At 44.7% G+C, this 25641-nt stretch overlaps 1 long non-coding RNA gene across 1 annotated transcript; it reads left to right on the top strand.

The window, feature by feature from the left end:
• On the top strand, nt 1–22703 carry LOC135300673 (uncharacterized). The gene is made up of 3 exons (XR_010362444.1): nt 1–251; nt 346–468; nt 20868–22703. It is a non-coding gene; the product is annotated as an uncharacterized LOC135300673 (long non-coding RNA).
• The last annotated feature ends 2938 nt before the right edge of the window (nt 22704–25641 follow it).

Below are 25641 nucleotides of genomic sequence, written 5' to 3' on the forward strand. Positions count from 1 at the left end.
GCCTCGTCAACAGTTGCTTCACATCCTTGGCAATTAAGCAGAAATAAATGATCTGCCAGAGCTTTGAGCTTCCTGCAAAGCCTCCCCCTTGCCTTGGTTTTCCTTCTGGAAGAATTACAAGCTTTTGGGCAACAGCAGGAGCCTGCAAAGTGCCCTTCACCCCATCCATCCCCCATGAGAACATGACCTGAGAAAGGTTACTGGCTTTCTGGGTTTTACTCACCACCAGCAGCCAGCCAAGGGTGCTTCAGGTACAGAGTGCATGACTAAAAATAGGATGGACGACCCAGTGCCTGCTGTGCTATAGCCCTGACACACCCAGCCTTACCTACCCGTGTGCTCCAGGTCTGCACCACAGAGACGCGATGCTGCACCTCCAAGGAGAAAATGAAGAGGATGTATGACAGCTTTTTGCTCTCTCTGCCAATACAAAGCATGGAGGTTTCCAGAAGCTGAAAGTGTTTTCAGGTAAACAGCTAAGCATCTCTTCTGTTCTCCTTATTTAAGCAAAGGAAAAGGTGAAGAAAAGCCAGGGGTTCTGTTAGCAGAATGAATCTCCAAGGTATTTTTCCAGCATGTAGTAGTTCATGGTGTTGACTGGAGATTTTCTTCCATCTTAGCTTATTGCATCCTCAGTTATGAGTTTTTTAGACACCACTAGCAACTGCATCTATCATGCTGGACAAATTTTATTTGTGAATACTGAAAACGGCAAATAGGGAATAAATCTGATGTTCTTGCTGTATCTGAGCTAATGTAAACTCTTGCCAGCAGGGAGAACTTTAAAGTTCGGATAGGCAGCTTGGTCAGAAGTGCAAAAGGGCACAGAACTGAGCTGAGCATATGGCTGGTCAATAACCACTGCAAATCCTTGTAAATCTCCTAACAGCTGATGAGTCCTTCAGGATTTGGATCTGTGTGATGAGAAGAATGAACTCAGTTTTATTTTGATTTTAAAGCAGGGAAAACAACACAAAGACAACAAAACAAAGTTTTCATGAATGCAGAGAAATTTCGGTAAGTATCATTGGAATTAATCCTAGAGATTCAAAGGTTTGGAAGTAAAGGCAGGTTGTCCCTATTTTCAGTCAGAAAATAAATATTAATAACTTGTAGGCCAGTCTCATGATTCAGGAAGAGGTGACTCATGCTTCAAGATACTTGGCAGGCCAGCACTGACATTGCTACAAACACCTTCAGTGTCCCATTAGCACCTAGTCAGAGGTGCTAGGACGTCCCACACGGCCAGCACAGAAGCAAAAAGCCTTGGCTGCCCAGGTTAGGATCCCTGGGTGCCTTGGCCTGCCAAACAGGCCCTGATGTGTTTCTCAGTAAACCTGGCCAAGCCTCTCTAGGACCAGCAAAGGTGGTGAGGAGCTCAGGCTGTTCTCAACTGCTCTGTGGCCAGATGGCTTTTTCTATGTGGAAATCGTCTCTAGGCAGGGTCAGTTTTCCAGCACTCCCAAACTTGAACTTCAGGGAATTTATTATATGACCTGATGAACCAAAGCCAGCCCATACACATTCTTTTGGGGTACTTCCAATTTTTCTCATCCTCTGGACAGGAGAAAGCAGAGGAAGGTGACAGGAGTTGAGCTATTCCAAAAAAGGATGTACCTTTGGAAAGGGAACAGCTACTCGAGCTGCCTTTAACAGCCTTTCCAGCCCTCTGCCCCCACTCCTGTCTCATAACTGCCCTGTTTCTAGCACATGAGCATCATGAAAATGCAAAGAGGAGGGAGAAAAGGACATTGACACCTTATTCCAGCATCTCTAGAGGAGAACATTGCTCTTGATGGAGCCTGCCCAGAGCAAGCACAGATTTGTTGAGTTCACAGTGAGGAAGAAGATTACGGTCTGTTCACGACACCTGGGCAGACTAACACTTGCATGCAAGCCAGCCTGCACTGCAAGGTCCTCACATTTGGTGGCTTGGGTCTGTAAGCTTCCTTCAGGCTTCCTTTTTGATCAACCCCAGGCTATAAAATGAATATGAAAATTGCAGATAGCCCTAAGAATGACAGGGCAAGTATGGTCACCTCCTCTCTGGCTGTTGATGAAGGAAGATACACAGATCTAAGGCTGCAGCATGCCAGTCCCAACTACAATGAGATCACACAAACTCATAAATACCCAAGAAAAATGTTACAGAACAATTTTAAACTCTTCCTTCAGGTAAAGGTTTTACATTCCCTAGTTGTCCCACAGTTGCAGTGCAGAGAGGTCCTGGAATATCACCTATATCTGTGTGTGGTAAGGGAGATGTCCCTCAGCTTCACTCAGACTGTCAGATCTTGCTACTGACCTCACACAGACAGCTTTTCCCCTCCTCACTGACCACTGTGTGTCCCAAGAGAGTCTGACACAGCAGGCCAGAGTTATGTAGGGACACCACTGCCTTTTGAGGCTGTGACAGAGCCCGGTGCAAAACATAGCCCAAGCACACATGGGCTGCGCAGCCAAGCATGATTTGCTGCCCGCTTTCTCTCCAGTGCCTCTGCAGCTTTGCATCTCTCCCTTGCCATAGCAGCAAGAGTAACCCAGCACACAGACACAGTTAGGAAGTCAAATCCCAGGTGCTGGAGGGAGTTGTGGGAGACATGGTGAGTGCCTCTCACAGTGACAGGCAATACATTTAAAATGGGCTGAGTGGCTCTTGATGCCTTGCAGGGGGTGGCAGAGGGATGGCATAGGGCTGCCCATTGTTCTCCTCTCCAGCTGCTGCCCCCTCAGTCTCTCTGCTCACAAAGGGATTTACTGGCACCCCATGCCAGCCATTTTCTTGGGTTTGGCCTGATGACCAAAGCCACCCTCAGATGAGAGGACAGACAGATTCCTTCACATCTCTGCTTCTTTCTATAGCCTGCCATTGTCAGGGAGAGTAAAAGAGGATCACGAATACAATGTCCAAGCATGATGGAGCTGAAGTCAGAGGCTGTGGGGAAAGGCTGGCACTCTTGCCATCAGACCTTTAAGGAGCCCTGTAAGACAAACAGATGCCAATCTGTGCTCAGTGCAGGGCTTGTTCTCTGCACAACCTCCCTTTGCAGCCCCTCTTTGTCCAGTAAGATAGAAGAGAGCATGCACGTAACAGAGCCCTGTTAGACACTACACCCCAGCTGTGGCACCATACCACTGTCGGCTTTGTCTCCAGTGGCATTTGGGGGTGGGAAGGGGAAACATTATAAATACCTTCCTCTGCTCCCTTCCTGCACCCAAAACTTCCCTCTCACTCTCTAGTGTTGACTCTTACCAGCTCCATGAAAAGTTAGGCACTGCTCCACTTGCTGTAAAGCTCTTCCTTTCTTCCAACACTTGTTGTTCCACGTTGGGTACTGAAGACAGCAAGTGTCAGAAGGAAAACAACTGTGTTAACAGAAATGGATTTTTGTCTCCACACAGATGGACAATGAATATTTTTAAACACAATCTCACCAAGATGTGTTAATTTGTACCTCAGTAACCCCACAAACCTTTCTTGTAAGAAAGCAAAAGAACAGATGGATAATATTATGAAACTACAGGGAGATGGATGGCTGCATAGTGGACACATTTGATCCTTCTCCAGTTCTCACACAGGACTCCGACAAAGCACCTAATTTTTGAAGCCTAGCCTGCAGTCACAACTAACCCTGAGATCTGCAGACCAGTCCAGGCTCCAAAGCACCAACCACGGTTGCATTAGCAGTCTAAAGAGAGAAGGGATATGTAGACAAGTCCGTAAGAGCAAGTTGTGTCAAATGCTAACTGCTGGAAGCAGCAAAAAAGCACAGATGCTCCCTGGGAGGGAGAAACACAAAACAACAGTGTCTAAAGAGACAAGAGAGAGGAAGAGCAGGCAGCAAACTGGTCTTAGCTCCACAGGTCAGGTATGTCAGCCAGAAAACTAAACACAAGCAGTTTGGTTGGCATTGCTTTCTGTCACAGCCTTGGAAGGCAACACTTAGTACTTAGGTGACTGTGACCAGCAATTTTACAGAGTAGTGATCTTGAGTGTGGGCACTTAGCAGAAGGGTGCTGGGAAAACTCATTGCTTAGAGTCCAGCTCAGATCACTCTCATCTCCCAGAGGGTCACATCTCCCTCTTCTCTCAGTCACATCCTGCCAGCATCCACTACAGGAATCTGTGAAAGAAGAAACCTATTTTTTATATACCTATTTTACCCTACTAGGGCAGAGACAAATCCAAACTGCTGGAAGTGTGACCTGACCATCACATCCCCAATGATCCAAGAATTTAGGACCCCAAATCTCACTGGGAGTACTCCTCTTTGAAAGTGGGGATGGTTGTGATGGACCCTGGAACACTTCTTTCCTTTGCTCTCTCGAGTTTGCTCATGTTGATACAATGATACCTCTGCAAATAAAGGAATTATGAAACTTTGTGCATGAGGTACACCTAAAGGGACAACCATAAAGTGTTTCCTATAAAATTACTCCTTTGTGAAATGAATAACTAAAATAAGAGCATCTCCTACCTCAAATATAGATAGGTTTTTCTGCCCAAATTAAAGGCAGACAAAAGGCTTTCACTTATTACTGTTGCTGTGAAAAGTAGGCAGCAACATTTGGAAAAGGAAATGCATGGAAGAATGGCCCTGAAGAGAGCCTGGAGAAAGATTGCCGTGCTGTATGCTCTTTCAAAGATTTCAGGACCCAAGAGGAAAGAAGCTGCATGGAAGGAGGATTTCATACCTCCTTGTTAAACATAGATGTCAAAAATCTCTGACTGCACTAACAATTTCTTTGCTTGGTGGAAATTACCCATTGTTTGAAAGACACAGCAGCTGTAGATCCATCCCTCCATAGGTAGTAAGGCCTTTGCACATGGGGAACACCTAAAAAGGGGAAATTAATAGAGGCTATAACCAAGTCCACAAAAGCCCCATGGATCCAGACATCAAGGAAAAGAGGATGTTTGACATGATTTGTGGAGCAGACATTCTGTCCAGGACCATGACAGTCTCTGGATACTGGGATCCATCTGGTTTTGGACTAAGCTCCAGGGAAAGTGGTGAAAGCCACTTTGCTTTTTGTTGCTTGTATAAAACCCGACAGACTCAGACTCTGGGAGGTGCCCTGTAGTGAGTAGTCCTCTTCTGGCAAGGAGTTACCATTGCAATAAACACCAGCCTTTCTTACCCCTAAACAACCCAAGCACAGCCCTGACTTTCACAAACAAGAGTCCCAGGAGTCCTCCAGGGCAGGCTGCAACACATTTCAGCCTTCAGACACAGCAGGGCAGGGAACTCTCACAATCAGAAATCCAGGTCTAGTCTGACTTTGTGAAGATTGCTTAGAGGCAGTGCACATAAATAAATATGGAATGCACAGCTTAAAATGGGAAACTATCCATCTGACTGGCTGCTGGAATAACTTTCTTTGCTTCTACACTCGGACCCTGGGCAGCTCCCTCCCTGCCCTGAGGTCTGGAGCTATTCTTGGTGGTGCCACTGGATTAATATTGCAGGAAACAGAGAGGTGATGTATGGCGCTGTCAGCCATGGACAGAGGAGAGCATGCCCTTCTCCCCAGGAAGGAGACAACAGCACAATGAGTGTGGGAAGGTGTCAGTCAGCATTTGCATTCCTCCACGAGTCTGGACTCCTCTTCCAGCAACGTGAATGCTAATCATCTGGGCGAGCTGCTTGTTCCACTGCTCCAAGGCTGACTGATACCAGCAATTAAAACTGCATTTCTTTATAGGGCAAGTTGGAGTGGTTGCTGCATCTTAGGAGCTCAGGCACTTTGAAGGCAGAGTTCAGAGTGGGCTTTGTCATCTGGAGGGGGCTGTAAAGGCCACACTGGCAAAGAAGTGAACACTCATGTCATACAGATCCCTCTCAACATGTTAACTTGTTTAGCATGTGGTTTGTAGAGGGGTTTTTCCTGTGTTTTGTGTTTTCATGCTGCAGATCAACTAATTTTTTTGGTCCAATTAGAGTTGCAGCTGCTAAAGCCTAAGGCATGACTGGCTGATTGGGTTTTGAAGAATGTGACATTTTGCAGCTAAAAGCTTTATCAAGGCTAAGCAGCATTAACCTCTTTTCTTGCTTACTTTTTTCTCTTTAAGCAATGGAGATTTGCTGTCTCCAGCTGGACCCACTGCTCATGCCAGAGTCTGGGCAGCTCATGATGAATGATTGATTCTCCACAGCTTTGCATCCCAGTCCTCCCAGCTCAGCCAGTGAGTGCCCCAGCCTGCTGCCAGGGGAGGTAGATGCCTCTCATTAAATCTTACACCTGGTGTGGAGCAGTCCCAGTGTAAGCACAGCCTGGCACAAACGTGTCCCAGGTGGGCTGGGGCTCCCAGCTTTGGTAGGAGTGCCCCCATCTGCCTGCTTATCCCCCCTCCCCAGGCTGGGTGACTGCCCCATAGGGATGTAACATGTGGATATGACATTCCCTGCTTCTCTGCTGGCAATCCTGCTGCTCTGCACCTGCACACACACACACCTGTCTGCACACCCACAGGACACTCTCAGCACACTGGGAGTTAAGGGAACATTACCTTAGTAAACAGGCAGATTTAACACAAGCCAGCAATGCTGCCAGAATGGCCCCAAGCCCAGCTTCAACGTGACTCTGGAAAGGCCACCAGCACATGGATGAATGAGCCTTGGCCTCTCTGGCTTCTTGAAAGCAAAATGCCACGTCCTTGTCACAGACCTAACCCAGGCTGGGCAAGAGCCACCTTGTCCTAAGGTGTCCTAAGCCTCCCTCTCTGTGATACAGCTGAGAAATACTGGCTTGCAACCATTTGATTTCTTCCAAAATGGCAATATCACTTCACACTCTGTTGCCCACTGAAGGGATTTCCTCCTCTCATCCCACCCAGCTTTCCCCATTCTCTAAAAGGGCCTTGAGACAGAGTCTGCAGAGCTGTTCTGGGTCATGGTACTCCCTAAGCCAAAGGAAGGACCAGCAGTCCCCACAAACAGTATTTTTTCTGTAGATACAGGCTCCCAGCAAGAGCTTGACTTTTAGAAGGAAAAGGAAATCAAATCCTTCAAGATGTGTCTGCTTGGAGGATTAAATCATATTCATTGAAACCTATTTGTATATTTAGCACATTTCCTTGGCAAAGATATAGATGCAATTCTCATTTCGTTTACACAGCTGCAAATCCCCATCTGAGTTAAAAGAAGAGGGTAAAGTCAGAGCCTGTGAATCCACTCTGGAAAAGATATTCAATCTTGTAAGTCACAGTTTACACTAGACCTTAGCCACAAGAGACTGAGAGGTTGTCTATTTACTGTTAGAGTGAGGATGCAGGACTTAGAGACAGTTTACTTCTAGAAGCCAGTTCTGCTCCCATCTGTAACTGCAGAGCATCTCAGCACATTATGGGTAATTAGCTGCTCAGTGGTGAAAGACTGCTGTGGTTTCCTTTGGGATAAACCATATCCATAGTCTGAGCATTGAATGACAGCCTGGCACCGTTGTCAGAGTCTGCATCTCTGCATCAGCATACTCAGCAATCCATAAAAAATACACTTCCCTATTCTTCCAAAGGAAGGTTTAAGCAAAAAAATGTGTGACGAGAGATATATCATGGACACCTGGAACCATTGGATACACTGGTTGGAGTCATTTCTGGAGGATGCCTTTTCCATTTGCTCAGGAAGAATTTAAAGATGATTCAAACCTGACACTAAGAGCCCAGTCCTAAATGGGACAGAGGGATCAGCCAGTTCTCTCCAGTTTCCATCTCTCCTTACTGATAAAGCCAGCTTGGTGCAATTTCTCCTGCCTGTATTCATTACCAGTAGATCAGACTATTCTTTCAAGACTTTCCTTTTTAACTGAAATATGGCATTTTACTGATGCCATGCTTTTTACACCCGGTCCAAAATATGGCATCTCCATAACATATTAGCCAGTCTGAACGTGAACATGGATGTCGTGTTAAAGATACGGTAAAAATCTGCTATATAGCTGATAATTCAGTCTTTAACCTGTTTTCAACATGTAAAAAACCTATACATGTTAATATAAATATCTGTGACTTTTACTCCTTCTATTTGAAACTTAGATTTGGACTCCAGGATTTTCCTGCAAGCCTTCAGATTGGATTTGATTTTTGACAGATGAAAACAAATAGGAGAGGCTGGTGGAAGGAACATCTCTGCTCAGTACTGGCATTGTTCAGAAAGCTGTGCATGTGGGGGAAGATGGGCCCCAGCAGCTCTGAAACACAGTGCAGCACCCCAGCCTTGTGCCAGCTTTTAGCACACAGCCTACCTGGGAGAAGAGCAGGGAAATCACAGGCTGGGGCAACACTGTGCTGCAGGTGGTGGACTGATGGTCCCTCAGCCAGTCTGCACTGGTGCAAGTGTGATAACAATCCTGTGCTGGAAACAGGCTCAGGGCCCTCCCTGACAGCACCCCCGGCAGCAGCAGAAAAATCAGTTTTTAATATTAAGAGATGGTTCAAGAGACGCCAGTACTTGGGCAGGGGAATAGTCTGCTGCTTTGAACTCTGTCTGTCCTACACCCCAGCAGCAGGACAGGGCTGATCTGATTCTCTGGGTCAGCTCTCTCATTGCAGACTGTGGTCATGGGAACATCCACACTACACATATGTTAGCTTACTCCTAGCCTCTGCTGGAACAGATAAACCAGCTGCTACTGTGGCAAAAGCTGTGTGTTCTGCTATGGATATTTAGCTTCACCCTTCAGACAGAATGGTGGAGTCCTCATCAGACTTGGCTTCCTCAGCCCTATACAGCTCTTCAGTATTGTACCCCCAGGCACTGACTGCTTACATCTTTTGCCAGGGGTGCTTTTCTGGCTCTTTCTCTGGCCCAGAGTGCTGACTGTCTGGTGTGAGCCTTGGAGTAATCCCTGGGCACTCTGCCCAGCAACCACAGGAGGTTCATTCACCTTCCAAATCTATGGGAACTGGTTTTGAGATGATGTCCTCAGCAAATGCTAATGCGTGCTCCCCCAGCATCTGATGGTGAGGTGGCATGTAACTTCCACCCAAGACTTTCTGGAGCAGATTTCTTAGATGGGGAGTTTCCAAGTCTAATTTGCCCCTTAAGGAGTTTAATAATGCCTATAAAGGCATGAAATAGCCTTTGATGAGGAACTCCTCACTGCTACTTATTTCTCTGGAGAATTTGGCTGTTTACAGCTTTGCTCATTCTTCTGTACTCTCACTTCCAACCAACTGGAGGTTGTTATTTTGGGGCTGCATTCAAAAACACCCATATGGGAAGAACATAAGTTGCTTCCAGAACAAAAATAAGCCATGGCTATGTACATGCCTTAAAAGACAGTCCCTGTCTGCTTCTTGCAGTGGTTTTCAAGCACCTTGATCTTTTGCAGTATTTACTCAGCAACTCAGTCAAAGCACCTGGGAAAGATGAGATGTAGCCATAACTCCCTTTCAAATGTGTATTTTCTTAGTCCACAAGAAAACCAATTGCAAACCCTAATTCTCCCAATTAATTAGGCATCTAACTCACAGTGGGCCACCTGGGCAGCCATCTCCTCCTCTCCTATAGCATCTGCCTGTAGCACCTTCTGCCTTTTCCCCCTTCCCTCTCCCCATGCAAGAGGTGCCTGTCATGCCTGGCTGTACCCCATCCAGTTGCCTTCACAGACTGGGGGGAGCAGGGGACACAGATGGGACAGGCTGTGGAGGCTTCTCTTAGCCTCAAGGATCTGCATTTGTTCCACTGAAGCATAAGAAAGGTGAAGGACCAAGGTTTAAAATTAACAGTTGTCAGGAGAGATTAATTGCTACAAATTAAAAAAACTGGCTGAATCAGCTATTGTTAAGAGTGAGAGTTTGCTGAAGTATCACTTTGACAACTGAGATCCCTTTTGCAGCTGAATAACATTTCCCCTGTTTTTGTTTCCAGTTTACATCAGTCCAACAGTTAACCCACTCAAAGCTAAGAAGCAGAATAGACAATGAAAAGGGGAAGTCTGTTCTCTTCAAATTTAGGCTGATATTTACTAGTTCTACAGACCTGATGAACACCAAAAGGAAAACAACTTCCCTTAGCATATTTTCTTTGGGTAACAAACCATATGTTTTATGTAAAATATTTTGATAAGTGACTTCTGTCCAGTACATGTAATGTTGTTTTACTTAGCTTATAATATCAATTTAAATGCTAGTTTTCTGGATTCTAAGCTGTTTCCTAGTGATATTTATATAGATTAGGAATTTTAAAAATGTAACTCTCTAAAAAACAGCGAATGGCTGTTCTACTATACTAAGATGTTTAAGCATGCAGCCAAGTTGTTCTATTGATTTGCAAATAGAAATACCTTATTTATTCTTCAGGGTGTAACTAGTTGCAAATCAGACTGTCAAGTAACAACAGGGTAAGAAAAACTACCATTTTTTCCCAAAAAATAATTTAAAAGGAAAAAAAAAAAGGAAAAAAAACCTCCATAAACCCATGAATAACAATAATAGATTAAACTTTCTTGTTTGGTAGCTTTAGTCACAGCTAAATGCAGTGATTTTAAAATTCATTTCAGCCAGCTGCCCTTGCAATGATGACCTGACATTTCTGTGGGGAGCAATCAAATATGATCCTGTTATTTGTTTGTCCACCTGTTACAAAGCAGGGATAGACAGGTCCCTGTGCTGGAATGAGATTGAGTTCCCGCGTCCTCTGGCTCAGCTATCTCTAACCTTGTGTGCACCATGCTGTCTTTGTACTCTGTGGGATCGTGTTCTTGCCAGAGACATTCAAATGTGCTTCGTTGCCTGGATCCTGGGGTCTACTTAAAGGAGTGAAAGAATTGTATAGCTCACGTGCACAGTCTTTATGTGTGGTCCTTTCTTCCTGTGCTGAGGAGTTTGCTGTCTCTGTAAGAATCAACCAGTAACCTCCCGCCCAGCCTTGCTCAGGACGCTCTGGTTCAGTACACTGTGGACCTGAAATACCTTTCCAAGTACAGCAGCCTTGTGATGGCAGTGTTTAATGTTCCTTGATCATGTAGCCAAGTAAGTTAGAAAGATTGATTGCCTTGTCTTTCCGTGTTGCTGTAGCTCCGGGCTGGATGATGGGTGATTCTTGGCTCTCTTGGTCCAGCTTCACTCTCGCAGCTTCTCTTTGCCAACTTCTGTCAGCCCTTCAATGCCTCCTCCAGCTTTTGCCACTGGTGGGTCTGTCTGCATGCTCAGTTCACAAGCTCCTAAAAAGGCTTTTGCTACAAATCCCTGGGTCTGTCCAGGACATGGATCTTTTTCAATGTGGGAAAGTCACTGCTGAATTGACTTCTGCTGTCCCTGTGGACTTCGTAACCATGGCTCCTCATCTTAGATATGAGCAATGTTTTCTTCTAGCTCCCAGCAAATGTGTCTCAGCAGCACTGCAGATGTGGGGAGCCCATGTCTCCTAGGTAAGGATGCTTCCTTAGAGACACCTTGCAGATAAACACAATGACCTGTACTGGAAATACACTGGGGCATCCTTAAGGGGAACTTGAAGGGGAGCATTTACACCTAATTCAAGAACTCTTTGCTCTTACCTTCCTACATACACCATACAAAAAAATAAAGTGCCCATATTTTGACTAAGAATTGGGTTCAGTTAAGTCAAAGCCATATTTTAGGTGGAAGTGTACATCTGGGTGATGCTGCACCACAGACACCAGATCTTGATCATCACTGATGCAGTTTTCCTGGGACATGTCCTTCAGTTCACCCCTGTCCAGGTGGCACCAGGTCTTGGTGACCCCTGAGAGAGCCAGGAGAAGTGTTGGTTCCTCCAAGACACTGTGGCAGAGGAAGGGAGCCCTAGGAGGCAGGTGTGGAATGGGGAGGTCAGCATGTTCCAGTCTTGCAGAAACCCTGGGAGTGAAAAGCCCAGCTGGTGTGAAGTCTTCAAATCCCACAGGAACAGGAGCTGCAGAAATTCCTCAGGAAGATGGATAAGTGCTCTCCTAAATTAGTCAGCATCTAAATATAGTGGCTCAACCCTAGCTGAATGACATGTAATCAGACCTCTTCCTTAATGCTGCATTATCTTGTTAAGCTGCATTATCAAGGATAATCATCACATATCTGTGATTAATATATCAATACCAACGCAACGTATTAGAATTAATTTTTTCCCCAGAGGCAACAGATATGGGTGTATGTAGTAGTGAAGACATCCTTTAAAGGCAGGCTTTAACTTTCTCAAAATGAGTCATCTTGAGATGTGTGGGTCAAAAGATCGCTGTGAATGTATCTGTTACAAACTTTAGGATAACTACAGTTCACTGGCTAGCTTTTCAGGTGGGGAACTTTGGTCTTCCAATTTCCTGAATTTTAGGGGAACTTGAGGGGTTTTTTGGCCAAAAGGATTCAGGTCTTAGAAGTAGAATTCTTAAAAATGTTAAATGGCCAGCTGAAAATATATAATAAAGACTAAATGACTCAATGATCACAAGAGTCTCTTCAAGAAGATCAGATATTCCCACATTTATAAAATATATCATGGTGTTGCAGCAGCAAAGAGGCTTTACAAGATTTCTGTGGAACGCAAAGCTTTTTAAAAAAAATAATTGCTTTTTTTCTAGAAAAAATGTCTTATTAAGGGCAGTAGCATCTTAGAACAAAGGCCTGGGAGGACCAATTACCTCTATTCCCTTTTCCATAGCAAAGCACATTGCCACACCCAGTTCACAAGCTCCACTTTAAAAGCATTGCTAGTTTTTGCCTCACTAGTTCTCTCAGCAGAGGTTGCTCAAAGGTCAAATGCATTTGTGGAAAACTTCTGCTAATTTACCACTTTTCAACATCGTCCTGCGCCTGGAACAGCTGCTCTCCCAACCTGGTATTTTCCTCCTGCTGAGTTTTGCTGAAGCCAGACTCAAGAGATAGGCTGTTGTGGTCTCTCCTTGTATGACAGATCTCCTTACACTCCCCAGGAAACTCCTTTCTCTGCCCGTTGGATTCACCTTTCCTGAACACAGCTTAAGTAGGGTTGAACACAGCCTGCTAGCCTGGGTTTCACTGCAGCTGATGCCCACTATTCTTTAGATGTCTGAGCATCTGAACAGTTTTTTTCTCTTTCCCTGAAAAGGTACTCACATGTATCCTCAGAAAACCTGGACTCACTTCCTGTTCCCTTAGGAATGTCTCTTTCCAAAGGCTTAATTTCAAAAGCTTTTCATTTCGGAGGTGAATGCAGAACAAGAGATGAACCCATGAAATTTACCTTATCACAGCTGCTGTCATTTGCTTCCATGTTCCCACCAGGATAAAGTCTCATTGAGATGAAATTCTTTTTGTGTAAAGTGAATTCTTAGGGAAGGCAGCTTTGGGCAGTTTTGGCTGAAGCAGGCAGCAGATTACAACCCTGTGTAGTATTTTTGGCTGTGCTGCTGATTTGATATTAAGCATTCAGCAGGTCATTCCTTCTCTGCCTCCTCTCCATCCATACTTCTTTTTTGTCTGTTCACACTTTTATGATCCTTGGGGCACCAGCTCTTCACTATAAAGCACAGAATAAAGCCCAGCACAATGGCTCTAGGATTCAGTGACTAATTGCTGCTGTTTTATATACTAATAATTGCAATTCAACCAAAAAAAAAGTGATTTTGAAGTAGGAATTTTGCTCTCATCCCAGAGGCTGATTGCTCTGACGTTGTCAGTGCACATTTCTGGTTTAGCTTTACCATTTCAGTCCAAAGCTGTAATGCTGCATCATGGGAGCTCAGGGCTTTAAGAATAGCATCTTTCCTATTCACATCAGACCATTCAGCATATAATCTTTTTATCTCCTGCTGCAAATGCTTCTTGTGGTGAGTCCAATCTCAGCAGAATTATTTGAAGTGATTAGCTTTGACACGTTCTTAAATTTTGACTCCCAAACTTGATTTTTTGAGGTATCGAGCTTCATGATACATTTTCCCCCCAGATTATGATCAAAAATGGAGCAGTGATTGTTGTTTGTTTGAAGTTGAATCTTATTTCCCTTTAGGCATCTGAATAAGGCAGTTTTCTGGAGCTTGATACTCACAGAGGAAACACAAGATTAAGAGCTTAATCAAACCAAGAAACAATGCCTGGCAGGAGCCAAATACCTCCCAGTCTCCTCAGTATCAGCCTGTGCTTAGAATTCTCTGTAACAAAATTCCTGGTCAGGAACATTCCAAAGAAGGTTTTTCTTTTTAATGTTTTCATACCCATCGACTGAAACTGAGGATTTGTTTCAGGGATAAACCATCTGAGTTGAAAGTCGTCCTTGGGGGAGGTTGGTTGTCATTCAGCACTTTGCTGTGTATTTTTTGCAATTGTTGAAACTGGAGAGACCCATCCCCTGGTAGATTCATATCAATGCAGGAATAGAAGAATATTTGCCCTTCAAAAACTCCTGAGGATGAAAAATATATTTACTATACATATTTTTTCTGAAATATATCTTTTATTGAAGACTGCAGGCTGATTTCCATCTTAAATGAATCACAGACACTTGTGGTGGCCTGCAGGAATGTTCTGTGTCTATGTGGTCTTCTTATCCCAAAGAACTTGCACATATCTTTACAGCCCATAGATATGTGATCCAGAGTCCATAGCAGGTTTTGCTACTGACTTCAAAGGTTCTACATTAGTCCTCTCTATACACAGCAGGATTTACTTTAGGAAATTCACATCTGGTATGAAATGTGACATCTGTGAAACAGTCCAGAGAGAGCTTTAAAGTTCTCCAAAGTGGAAAAAAACCAACCAAACAAACAAAAAAAAAAAAAAAAAAAAAAAAACAAAAAAAAAAACACCAAACCAAACCAAAACAAAACCAAAAAACCCCTTAAAAATTCCATCCTGAACTGAAGTTAAAGTCTGTCAGACTGGATTTTGACCAGGATAAAGCAGTCTGACCACTGTTCATTGAGGAGGTACTTGCAAATGACCATAAATTATGGGTTGCCTGGGTTTCTGTCTAATCAGAATTTAGAAGGTATTTTGATACCTGAATGTCAGTCTCCTATTAAAGATATTATTACATTTCTGAGGAAAGAAAATTGTAGAGTTATGCCAAGCAGCAGGAAAATAAATGTCTACTTTGTAGGAGCTAGGCTAAAACTGGTCACTAGCTTGCACTAACACTGTAAACAGGGGTCCAGGAGGCAGCCAAAACACTGAAATAAAATCAAATAACATGACAGGGTTTATTAAAAAAAAAAAAGAAAGAAAACTAAGTTGTCTTTCAAAATGGAAAATGAGAACTGTGGTAAAACAATATATTTCTAACATTTTGAAAGTTATTCTGTTCGTCTTTTGGACTGTAGGAGGTGGGGTAAGTCTTTATCCTCCTCTGAAATAGACGATAGTTCCTTTTGCAAAGGACAGGACAAAAGGCTGCACTTTATTTTAATCATCCCTCTGACTCTAGCTGGTACTGAAAGCCACCTAATTGGCAGCCCACAAGAGTGAAATCTGCCACTTACCCACAAAAAAGCTACAGCTGTGATAGTGGGAAGGCACCAGGAGAGGACCGTGGAGGAAAATGCTTAGATCAAGTGAAAAAGGTGCTGTTCATAATACATTTGAACCCTTCAATTCCATTGAAAATTATACTGGGGGGCTGTGATGTTGGCATCTGGCCATTGTGTCAAGGATCCTCTCCACTTCACCTCTATTTATGTCACTCAGTGAAAAATCTATCAGGCAGGAACCACTTCCAGTTACTAAGGACCAAGGTTGTGTTTGAATGAGTGGCTGGCAGGGGAAAGTATTTGCACTCCCTAAATTCAGTCTCTTTTGTAAGGATCCTCTTAAACCTGTAATCTCTGCATTGTTGAGGGTTTGATTACTACTCTTAAAAAAATAATAATTCAGTTTTAATATCACTATTTTTAGCAAATATCTATAGTGAGGGAAGAAATATGTCAGTGAAGCCCAGCAGTTTTAGGTGAACAGAAAATAGCAGCAGTTCAGCATGTAGGCAGCATCAACACCCTGGCAAGCATTCCCCACCTGCTGGACCACTAAGGACTGAAATGTGTGTTTTCAAATCCAATGGCCATTTGTCTCTGGCAGGTTTGTCCTGCACTCTGTCCACAGCCAGGTCCCCTAATCCCTTCCCTAGCCCTGATATTGATGATTTTCTGCACCTACAGTGAATCAGATAACAGGGTTAGGTAAAAAAAAAAAAAAAAAAAAAAAAAAAAAAAATTCTCAAGAGGTTTTTTTTCTCTAAACCATTGTAGTGAAGGGGTCAAATCAGCCTCAGTTCTATCAGGAAGGGGGGGGGAAATGGTAGCTGCCACACACCTTTCTCATCTGGACAGTCTGTGGTGATGGCCACATGAGTCTCAGCCAAAGGCTGCAGTCAGGGTTTGGGAGAAGGTTGGGATTAAAAAAGCCACAAAGCCTGGAGCTCCAGGAATACTGGAAGTGCAAAAGTTGTGCCAAGGGGAGCACGGCACTGCCCCAACATCACTCCCTCCATGCCTCTTGCACCCTGACTATCCATGGTGGCAGAGCAAAGGAGAGAAATTTCCCTTAAAGAATGGTATCATCAGAAGTTGGGTGAGCTACCTCAGGTTGTGACCCGGAACATGCCTGCAAAACCCCTTGTTTCCTAACTCACTCCCACTCAGCATTTTTCTGATGGAGGTGTTGGCAAATACATACGCAGATGGAATTGACTGAGTTAATAGAGTTATTTCTAATGGATTAATTGTTACTGGCTTGTGAATTAAAACCTCCATGGAGACAGAACATAAGCTGCCCTTGGAGTCCTTTCAGAAAGTCAAGTTGGTCCTTGGATTCTAAAAGCTTGTGAAACCACCCTAAGGACATTTCTGTTTGAGAAGTTTAGGTCTGATGGCTCTACACAATAAGTCAGTGGAGCCGTTTCTTTGTTCGTCTGAGTAAAGTGAGAGTATCAAGTAGATGTCCAGGTAAGAGGAATGGAAAACGCCATGCCAACAAAAGGTAATAAGTCTGTGTCTGACAGAAAAATTCCTTCAGTCTGACATTGGAAATAAGGTTTAATGTTCACTGATGGCAGCAAAAATATCCCAGGATGTCAGAGGATACACCTAAGTTAGGCAGAATAACTCAGAGCCACGTGGAATGTGAAATAGAGCAGAAGCCATGTGTGGAGATGGGAAGGGGCCTTAAACACATGTCCTTTATATACATGAAAGTTCTGGATAGAGGAGTTGAGTGGAATCTTGCACTCTTGTACAATGTGCCCTCTGGTACATTGGACCTCTGATCACATTTTTCCTCCTAAAATTTGTGTTCCAGAGGTCCCTGTGATCTTCAGTGCCCTCATCTCATCCTCTTCTGAACCAAACCAGCCTGTTCACAAGTCTTGTCCTTCCATGCTAGAGCTCAGATCAGCTCAATACCTTGGAACAGACGAGCCACTTTTATTTTGTGGTTGAACTGATTTTCCTTCAACTTAGTGAGTCAGTTCTGCAAACCAAGGAGTCCAATGTGTGTCAGAGAACCCATGGGATGCTGCTGAGGATTGTGACTTTCCTCCTTTACTGAAAGCGATACCCTGGATCCATGGCAGTGCTGGTTGTATGTGCCTGCAGCTGCTGCCATGACACAGAGTGCTTTTGTGAATTTAAACAAAGGGATTAGACAAAGAATCAGCTAACCTAAAGTGCAGCACTGCTTTGTTAGAATTAAAACCTTTCTATATTTTTCACCAGATCTTTATACTTTGTTTAAAAATACATTGCTTAGATATTTCATTTTAACCTTGACATGTTTCTGTTAGCTTTTTTTTCCTGTCTGTAAATTCAGAACACACTGCCATCTAATCGTTCTTTGGTTCTACATTTCCAAGCAATTGTTGGTCAGGCTGGGGCCTGTACTGTCCCCTGATCCTACTGAGGCAATGTTGTTCTGTGATCACCCTAAACCAAGAGCCAGCCAAGTGCTGCTGCCTTCTGCTTAGGAGATGAGCCTTGTAGAACACCAGCCTCTGCACAGCCTGACTCCTCCTTCCAGCTGCTGCTTGAGACACCCTCCTCCCTCTGCCTGCACCACTCAGGCAGGACAGAACCATGCTTAAATACTTGTAGGATGAAGTGGAAACTGCATGAGGGTCTTGAGACTTTCCAACATTCCCCAGAGCTAGACTTCCTGTGCTCCTTGTTGATATTTTTACAAGGAGATAATTTTAATGGGTTAAAAGCTAGGGGAGCTTAGATGCTTATTTTATTAACCCCATTTTCATGGCTTAAAAGCCTGGGGAGCCTAGAGCAAAGGCTTCAACATGGTGTGGCCCTCACTGTGGAGTCATTCTTCCTTTGTAAGCATACCCAAGAGCTCTCTACCTGTTTTGTCGTTTCCACTGGAAAAACATTCATAAAAAGAAAGGAGCTAAAGGCAGAGTATATAGGACACAGCCAAAGCCAGAGAGAGTGACTGGATCAATGGCACCATCAAGGATTTAAGGATTTTGATCTCATGTTGAGCTAAGAAGGATGCTCTCAGTTTACCAACAGAGGAGAGAGCATGGGAACAACTCACTGCTGTGTGTGCTGAGCAGCAATCTGATTTACTCCAGCTGAGGATCTACACCATTATTCCTCTATGAAGAGGAGAAACAATAGCTTGCAATGACTCTCTCCAATTCGCTCTGGAGAGATGAGTACTATTTGTTCCCCCTCCTTTCTGAAAATTCCCCTATCTTCCTTGCCCAGATCTCTCAAGCATCCTGTGCAATGCTAGAGCATTATGTGATGACAGACATATCCAGCATATCAGGGAGGATGGGGAAGGGGCTGCAGTGGGACACAGTAGCTGTGGAGGCTGGTGTACCTCCTGTGGCAGTGTGGCACTGCAGTGCCTCTCCCACCCAGGCACCATGGACCAGAAGCCACTCAGGACATTCAGCTCTCTCTGACCAGGAGGGCTCTGGGGAAGGAAATAGCCAGAGTACTGTGTCCTACACACAAGGTATGGGACACCTGGCCTGCTGCAAGGAGGAGTGAGGCAATTTGAGTTTCACATTTTAATCACCAGCCTCTATTGTCGTGCCTCCCACCACCACTGCTTGGAAAAGTCCAAAACTGCCAGGCATCCTTTATGCCCAGGTATTTTTTGTATCCTTGAAGAATACTTAAAGCATGTGGGCTTCCTACAGCCCTATGGGTGAGTACTTTTTCCCATGGATGTCTCTTCTCCTTAAATATCACAGAAAAATACAGACATGAACAGAAACAAGCCGATAGTAGTTTACTATACTTTCTTATACCTGGTATACTTATTGGAAACCAGCCTAAGAGGTAAAAAATAGAAGGGAGCCCAGGTCCCCAAAGGCTCAGAAGATCTACTTGGCTCAAACTGCTGTGACATCTCAGTGCTGTGTTCCTCCACCAGATGCTTCTGTCCCTGAGCAGCATTAGAGGGATGGTTGGCCATTTGTGCTGGTTTGAGAGTAAACTGGCAGGAGAAATGACCCCCACTCAATTACCTTAAGAGAGATTTCAGGTCAGAGTTACAATTTACTAGAGAGATTACGATAAATGCAGTGATACAGAGAAAAACTGATTTAAACTCACTAAGTCAGAGTACAGCTTGTTGGTCAGGGTGGTGGCCACAGTGTAACAAATAATGTTTGCAGTCCTGTTGAAAGCAATGGCCCTGTAAAATTTCTAGTCCTCCTCTGGGTGCGGGTGGTGGTGTCCCAGGCCTCCAAACCCCAAGATTTATCCTCAGGGTCAGGTGGCAATGTTCAGTACCTTCTCCAGGGCAGGGAGTTTCACAGTGGAATGATGTAATCCTGTAAGCCATGGGGTACTTTGGGAGTCCTTGATGGTCCAAGTGCTTGCAGCTGTCTATTCCGGTGGTGTCCTTGAGTTAATTATGGCCCATTAGAAGAGATGATCCCTTCAGGATGGGTTTAACCCCGCTGGTGCTTCCCTCAGAGAGAGTTATCACAGCTGAGTCATTTGTGAAGAAAACTAAACACTGCCTGCCTTGCAGAGTTTGCCTCTTTCTCCGTATCTCATTTTACGCCCAGCTTGAGGTGTCAGGTATGCACTGGACAGCTCCTGCAAACCATCCATCATCAACAGTTCATCAGAAATTACCTAAAGAGGAGTAGAATACACGGTTTTGTTACACTCCTGTAGTACTAAGCTGGCACTCTACTGTAACCTGGACACCATGAAAAAGGGAAGAAGAGGAAACTGACTGCAAGTTTTTAAGATGTTGTTTCCAGAACTCCTTTCCTAGATTTCCTGATCTTTACGTTTTAGTGCACGGCTGTCTCAGTTTCCCTTTGCTGCCCGCAGAGGCAGCCCTGTTCTCTTTCACAGCTCAGCTCTGTTCTGTGCCATGGGCCTGGCACTGCCACCTGGCCACAGGGAGCTGGCTCAGCCCCTGGGCTGTGAAGAAACCCGGCCAGTGTGTGAACACTGAAGCTTTACCTTCAAGAAGCATGGTGTTATCTAAGGGCAGAAGTGAATTTGAGGGGCATGGTCTGTGTTTTCAGTGCATTGTTGGCATGGAGCCACAGGGAGTACACAGCACCTGACATCTCCCACTCCAGGCTGTGTCTGGGCACTGAGGGGCTTGGCTTCTGTAGCCACCACGGCACAGCAACACAAACATAGCCTACTCTACTGCAAGTGAGATTAAGAGCTCACAGTCTACTGGCAGTCTAGTAGGCAAAGCATTTGAGCCAGTGTTTTGGACTTTGCCCTCTCCCCATTCCTGTTTTGGCCAGCTTCAGACAAAGCCATGTTGCTCAGCTGGCTGAGCTTAACCCTCTGCATACCCATCTGCATAGACTCTGGGTCTGCTTTAAATCACTTCTGTTGCATTCAGTTCCTTACTGAGCTATGATGAATTACTGTGGCTTTACTGTCACCACCATTCATGGTTTATTTTGGTTGTTCCAATTAACTCTTTCTCTCTTTCCCCTCAGCTCTTCTTCTGGAGCCTTCTGCACTCCAGGTTTTCCTCCCATTTCTTCCCTGAGTGGTTGTGACACCCCATTTGCTGAATTTAAGCACCTACAACAAGGACGGTGGCCAGAACTAGCTGCGCCCCTGCTCAACCATTCCCACCTCTGCCCTCTGTTCCTTCTCACACAGCCCATGCTGCATCCCATGTCTCCTCCTGGCCTCTCACCCCAGCACAAGATGTTTTGACAAGCACTAAATGGAGCTACTTGCAAAACTGGGTCAAAATCAACAAATAATTTTGGCTGGGGAAAAAAAAAAGTTGTGAAGAGAAGGAGGAATTTTGAAAATGCCATGCAATGTCACTTAGACATGTGCAAAATGAGATGTTCCATTTTGGAAAAGCCTAAATCACATCAAAGATTTTCTGACTGACTTCAGACTTTCAAACAGCATTCCAGTCTCTGGATTCCAAAAGAGTGGGTTTTGATAGTTGAATTGCAGTATTGTATTAAAAAAAAAAAAAAAGTTAAAAAAAGTTCTAAAAAATTGCAGAAGATTCAGAAGACAGTGTTTTCTCTTGGCCTGAGAAAAAAGGCCTAAGGATGACCAAACACCTTTACTTTCTGGTTTTCACTTTTTTATTTTGAGAAAAAATATATGTAAAACTTTCTACTTCAGTTTGACCCAAACAATCCCCTCTACCTCTCCAGTATTCATCCCAGTGAAAAGACACACTAAGAAGAATCCTCTTTCACTCAGTCCAAGCCATGGCCTTGATTTCTACCATTTTAATCAGAATTTTGTACAGCTTCTTCCACCTTTGGCAACAGAGGCATCTCCCCAAGACAGATTGGCTTTGCTGGGTTAACAGTAGCTTTGAAAATCCACCCAGAGTTTAAATATAATGTGAAGAGATTTAAAGTTAATGTAATGGACTTTTAGTGCAGCCAAGCCTAGAGGTAACAGCTTTCAGCACAATGCCTCACTCAGAAAATGAAGGGGGTGACCCACTCCACTGAAGTTTGAAATTAAAATGGAAATTAACTTCCTCACTCATCCATCATTATACCCTCACCTTAGAAAAGCTTTGGCCATCAAGAGAAAAGATGGGATGTATTTTTTAATTCCATTTCTATTATGCTCTGAGTTAATTTTCATAGAAATCCTGAGAAGTCACTTGGGAGAAAGCCCAGAAAAAGAAGGCAAAGGAGGATGCATTTAAGTGGTTTATAGGAACTTAAAAGAGAAGGCTCTATGATTAATTTCTGAAGAGCAGTGCCACTTCCTCCAGCCAGGAACAGTCGCAGCAGCGTCCTGGCATTCCAAGGAATCAGGTCAGGACCTGCTGTGCCTGATCCGGCTTGACCAAGGGCATTGTTGCTCAAAGCAAGGGTGACAAAGGGCAGCAGCAGCAGCACCCAGAGCCACAGCCATACCCGGGTGCCGTGTCCCCAGCTGGTGCCTGCCCACCCCAGGGCTTGCAGCCTGTCACTGCCCTGCTCTGTCACTGCAGTGACTTGTGCTATCCCATCTGCATCCCATTCTGCACATCAGGGATTGCAGTGTGGGCTCACACAAAGGTGTCAGCAGGAAATGTGACTTCAAAGGCTGGAAATGCCCCACCACTAAGGCGGGAGTCTGACTGCAGGGTCTGAATCTGGCTCAGAGCCGAAATGCGCAACCCTGTGAACCATTTGTGGCACTTCTCCTCCAGCATCTCTTTGGTGTCTCTCACCACTGCCACTTGCTAATTAGCATGCTTATTGTGGGTTGCTTGCTTCTTTTGAAATGTGCTAAGACACAGAGTTCTGGAAAAAGCACACTGACAAACTTGAAACACCTGTAATTATCTGCAGTAACAGCTACAACTTGGGCCCAATGGCAGGGAGCCACGCTATCCTACTGTATCACACCCTCTGCCTATGAGCAGGCAGATGTCCCCTGCCCCCCAAAGCACCTTCCCCACAACCAAACAGCCCTTGGCCCTCCACAGCAAGGAGTGCTCATCACTGCCAGGCAGCAGTGCCGCTTCCACACCATGCTCAGAATGTGTCTGTTGCTACAGGGGATGATTGAGTACAGCTGCCAAAAATCACCAGGGAATCTTTAAATTTCACAGTTAAGATAATTTCACTGCCTTCCTTGTCATTTCCTTGTTAGATTTGAATCCTGTAGGACTCAGTCAGGACCCACCCCCTCTTTCTCGCCTGGCCCACAGTGCTGAAATCAAACGCGAACGCTGTGAAACCCAAATCACTGTATGTCTCCTTAATCAAACTTCAGGGCACAGGCAGTATGGCACAGAAACCACTTCTGGAGAAAACAAACATTGTGTTTTAACCAGCACCAGCCTCCCCGCCTCATAAGGAAGACACCAGTTTGTAGGTTCTTCCATGTTCTTCCAACCTACGCATCAGCCCCGGCATCCTTGCTCAGATCACACAGCATCTGCACGATCTGAATCACACAGGCAATTCATTGTCACATGGCTGGGGAAAACCCACACTCGTCACTTGACATATCTGCAACTTAACCCAGGACAACGGAGAGACTGACATTTTAGGCAGCAGTTGGAAGCTCCCTCTCTGGAAGTTCTCGTGGGACATGGAGACCTGATGAAGCTGCTCAGGCCTCCAGGAAGCTCTGTACCAATGAGTGCACCAGTCATGACACCATGTCAGCACAAAATTGAACATCCTGGAAAATGCTTTATCTGAAACACAGAAGAGTAACCAGGAAAGTTGAACCCAAAGAGCAAAACATTCTCCGCCCCTCATCTGAAATGGGCAGCAACACTCTCTGATCAGTCTAGAAAAAAACGAGCTCCATCTCTACTTTGAAAGGATAACCAGCTTGCCTGCTCAGTCCTGGAGGTGCACCCATAAACTCTCTCTGCTCCTTTAGCTGGACCCAGCTGCAGGGGCTAGGCTCTCAGGCTGATTCTTGTCACCTGTGCCATTCCTCTTCACTAATTTAAAAATACTGGCATAGTCTTTGCTAGGTGCAGCTTTCTGTGAGCCCACAGAGTGGTTCCAGCTCGGGCTATGCATCACAGAGTGGTGAAAGTGCAAGATGGAGAAGATGAGGCAGGAGTTCTACACTTGGCATTTGCAGCATTTGCCCACCTGTGAAACACAGTGATCTGGAAAGGGATGGTGACATTTCTTCATCACCCCTGAGCTAATGTCTGTGCCTTGGGGCTTGCCTTGCTCACATCTGAATCACCCCATGATGGTTGCTTGCATTCCCCTTCCTGCTCTCACCTGAGCTTAGGAGCAAGTAAAGTCATTGTCCCTTGTGGGCACACACCAGTGGCCACTGTGACACCTCTGTGGGTCCTTGCCAGTGCCAGGGCAGCCTTTGTCTCACAGGTACGTGACCATGAAGGGAGCAGAGTGTTTCCATCAGAGGGTGACACAGTCCCTCTGCTGACCAGGGCCAGCCACCATGTCAGAGGGAGGACAGTGAGGGTCAGAGGCAGGAAGGGATGCTCCTCACTGCATGGATTAGGGCAGGCGGCTGGGAAGGTGGGTGGCCACTCTGTACCTCCTGTCCTGGGTCTGAAGCAGTGTGGCAGCTGATACTCTATGATCATGGCCCTCATCTCAAAGGGGCAAGGGGGGCCAGGGTGGTGATTGGAGGTGCCTTGGCCTTGCAGCCTGTGGAGCTGGGGCTGAGCTATGAGCCCAGGCTGGGACCTTCTCCCTCTCTTCCAACAGCCTCCTGCCACTTCCTTGGGTCCTGCTGCACCCCAGCCCAAACCTCAGCTCTGGGTCTTTGACCACAGAGTAATAGCCATCCTTGCAGCCAAAAGCACTTTGGAACATGTATGTTTAAGCACCTGGCTAAAACCGTCATGGCAAAGGACCAAATCATGTGACTTGTCCTCTTAATACAATTTAATATATATGGTGTGCATACATTTGATGGCCCAAACTCACATTCACCAAAATAAACAGAAACAGCTGACATTTCACAGCTGCTTCTGCAGACGGCATAACTAAATTTTCATACCCTTTAATGTTTGTCCTTAATAGAGAAACATGATTTAATTGCACCTTATTTGCAAGGCAATTTAAATTCATTTTATAAAATAACCAGTGCAAAATTCCTTTACCTAAATTATCTGTAGATTACTTTTGATTCTCTATCTCTGTTTCTTCTCATTACTTGTCTTCTTTTCCCCTCTCACATTATCTTAAAATGTAACTTTTGCTTTGTTCACCATACTGCTCCCTCCTTCCCTCTCTGCCTTCCTCTCTTCTTCACTCATTTTTCATTTATTTATTTCTTTATTTTATTAAAATAATAATAATAAAAAAGGAGAGTGGATTTATTTATGGTTTTTCATCTCACTGTCCCAAGGAAATAAGACATGAGACAACTCAGTCTGGCCATCAGTCTCCCTAGTTTCTACAGTGAAAGCCTCAAACATAAATTCTTACAAGTTGCATGAAAACCAATGACCAAGTGAAGATATTCAAGATAGGAATGTGCTGAGGGGGAGGCCACAGCATAAATTTAAGTTATTTTTCCTGTTCAGTATGCAATCAAGCCAAACTGCAAATGGAGATCAGACACATGATCACTGTGTTGTTTGGGCTCTTGAGTGGATACAGAGACAGGGACAGTGGGTACAAATTTGCAGGAACACACATTACATTCTTTCTGCTGCTCACTGCACAACTTGCTTTCTGAATTTCCTAGAAGACATTTTATTACAGTAAAAATAAACAAAACCTCTGCTACATCTGGTTTATGAAGGGAGAAAAATGAGAAAGGGAAAACACAGGA

The sequence above is a fragment of the Passer domesticus genome, chromosome 5, assembly GCF_036417665.1.
Source record: "Passer domesticus isolate bPasDom1 chromosome 5, bPasDom1.hap1, whole genome shotgun sequence".
Lineage (NCBI taxonomy): Eukaryota > Metazoa > Chordata > Aves > Passeriformes > Passeridae > Passer > Passer domesticus.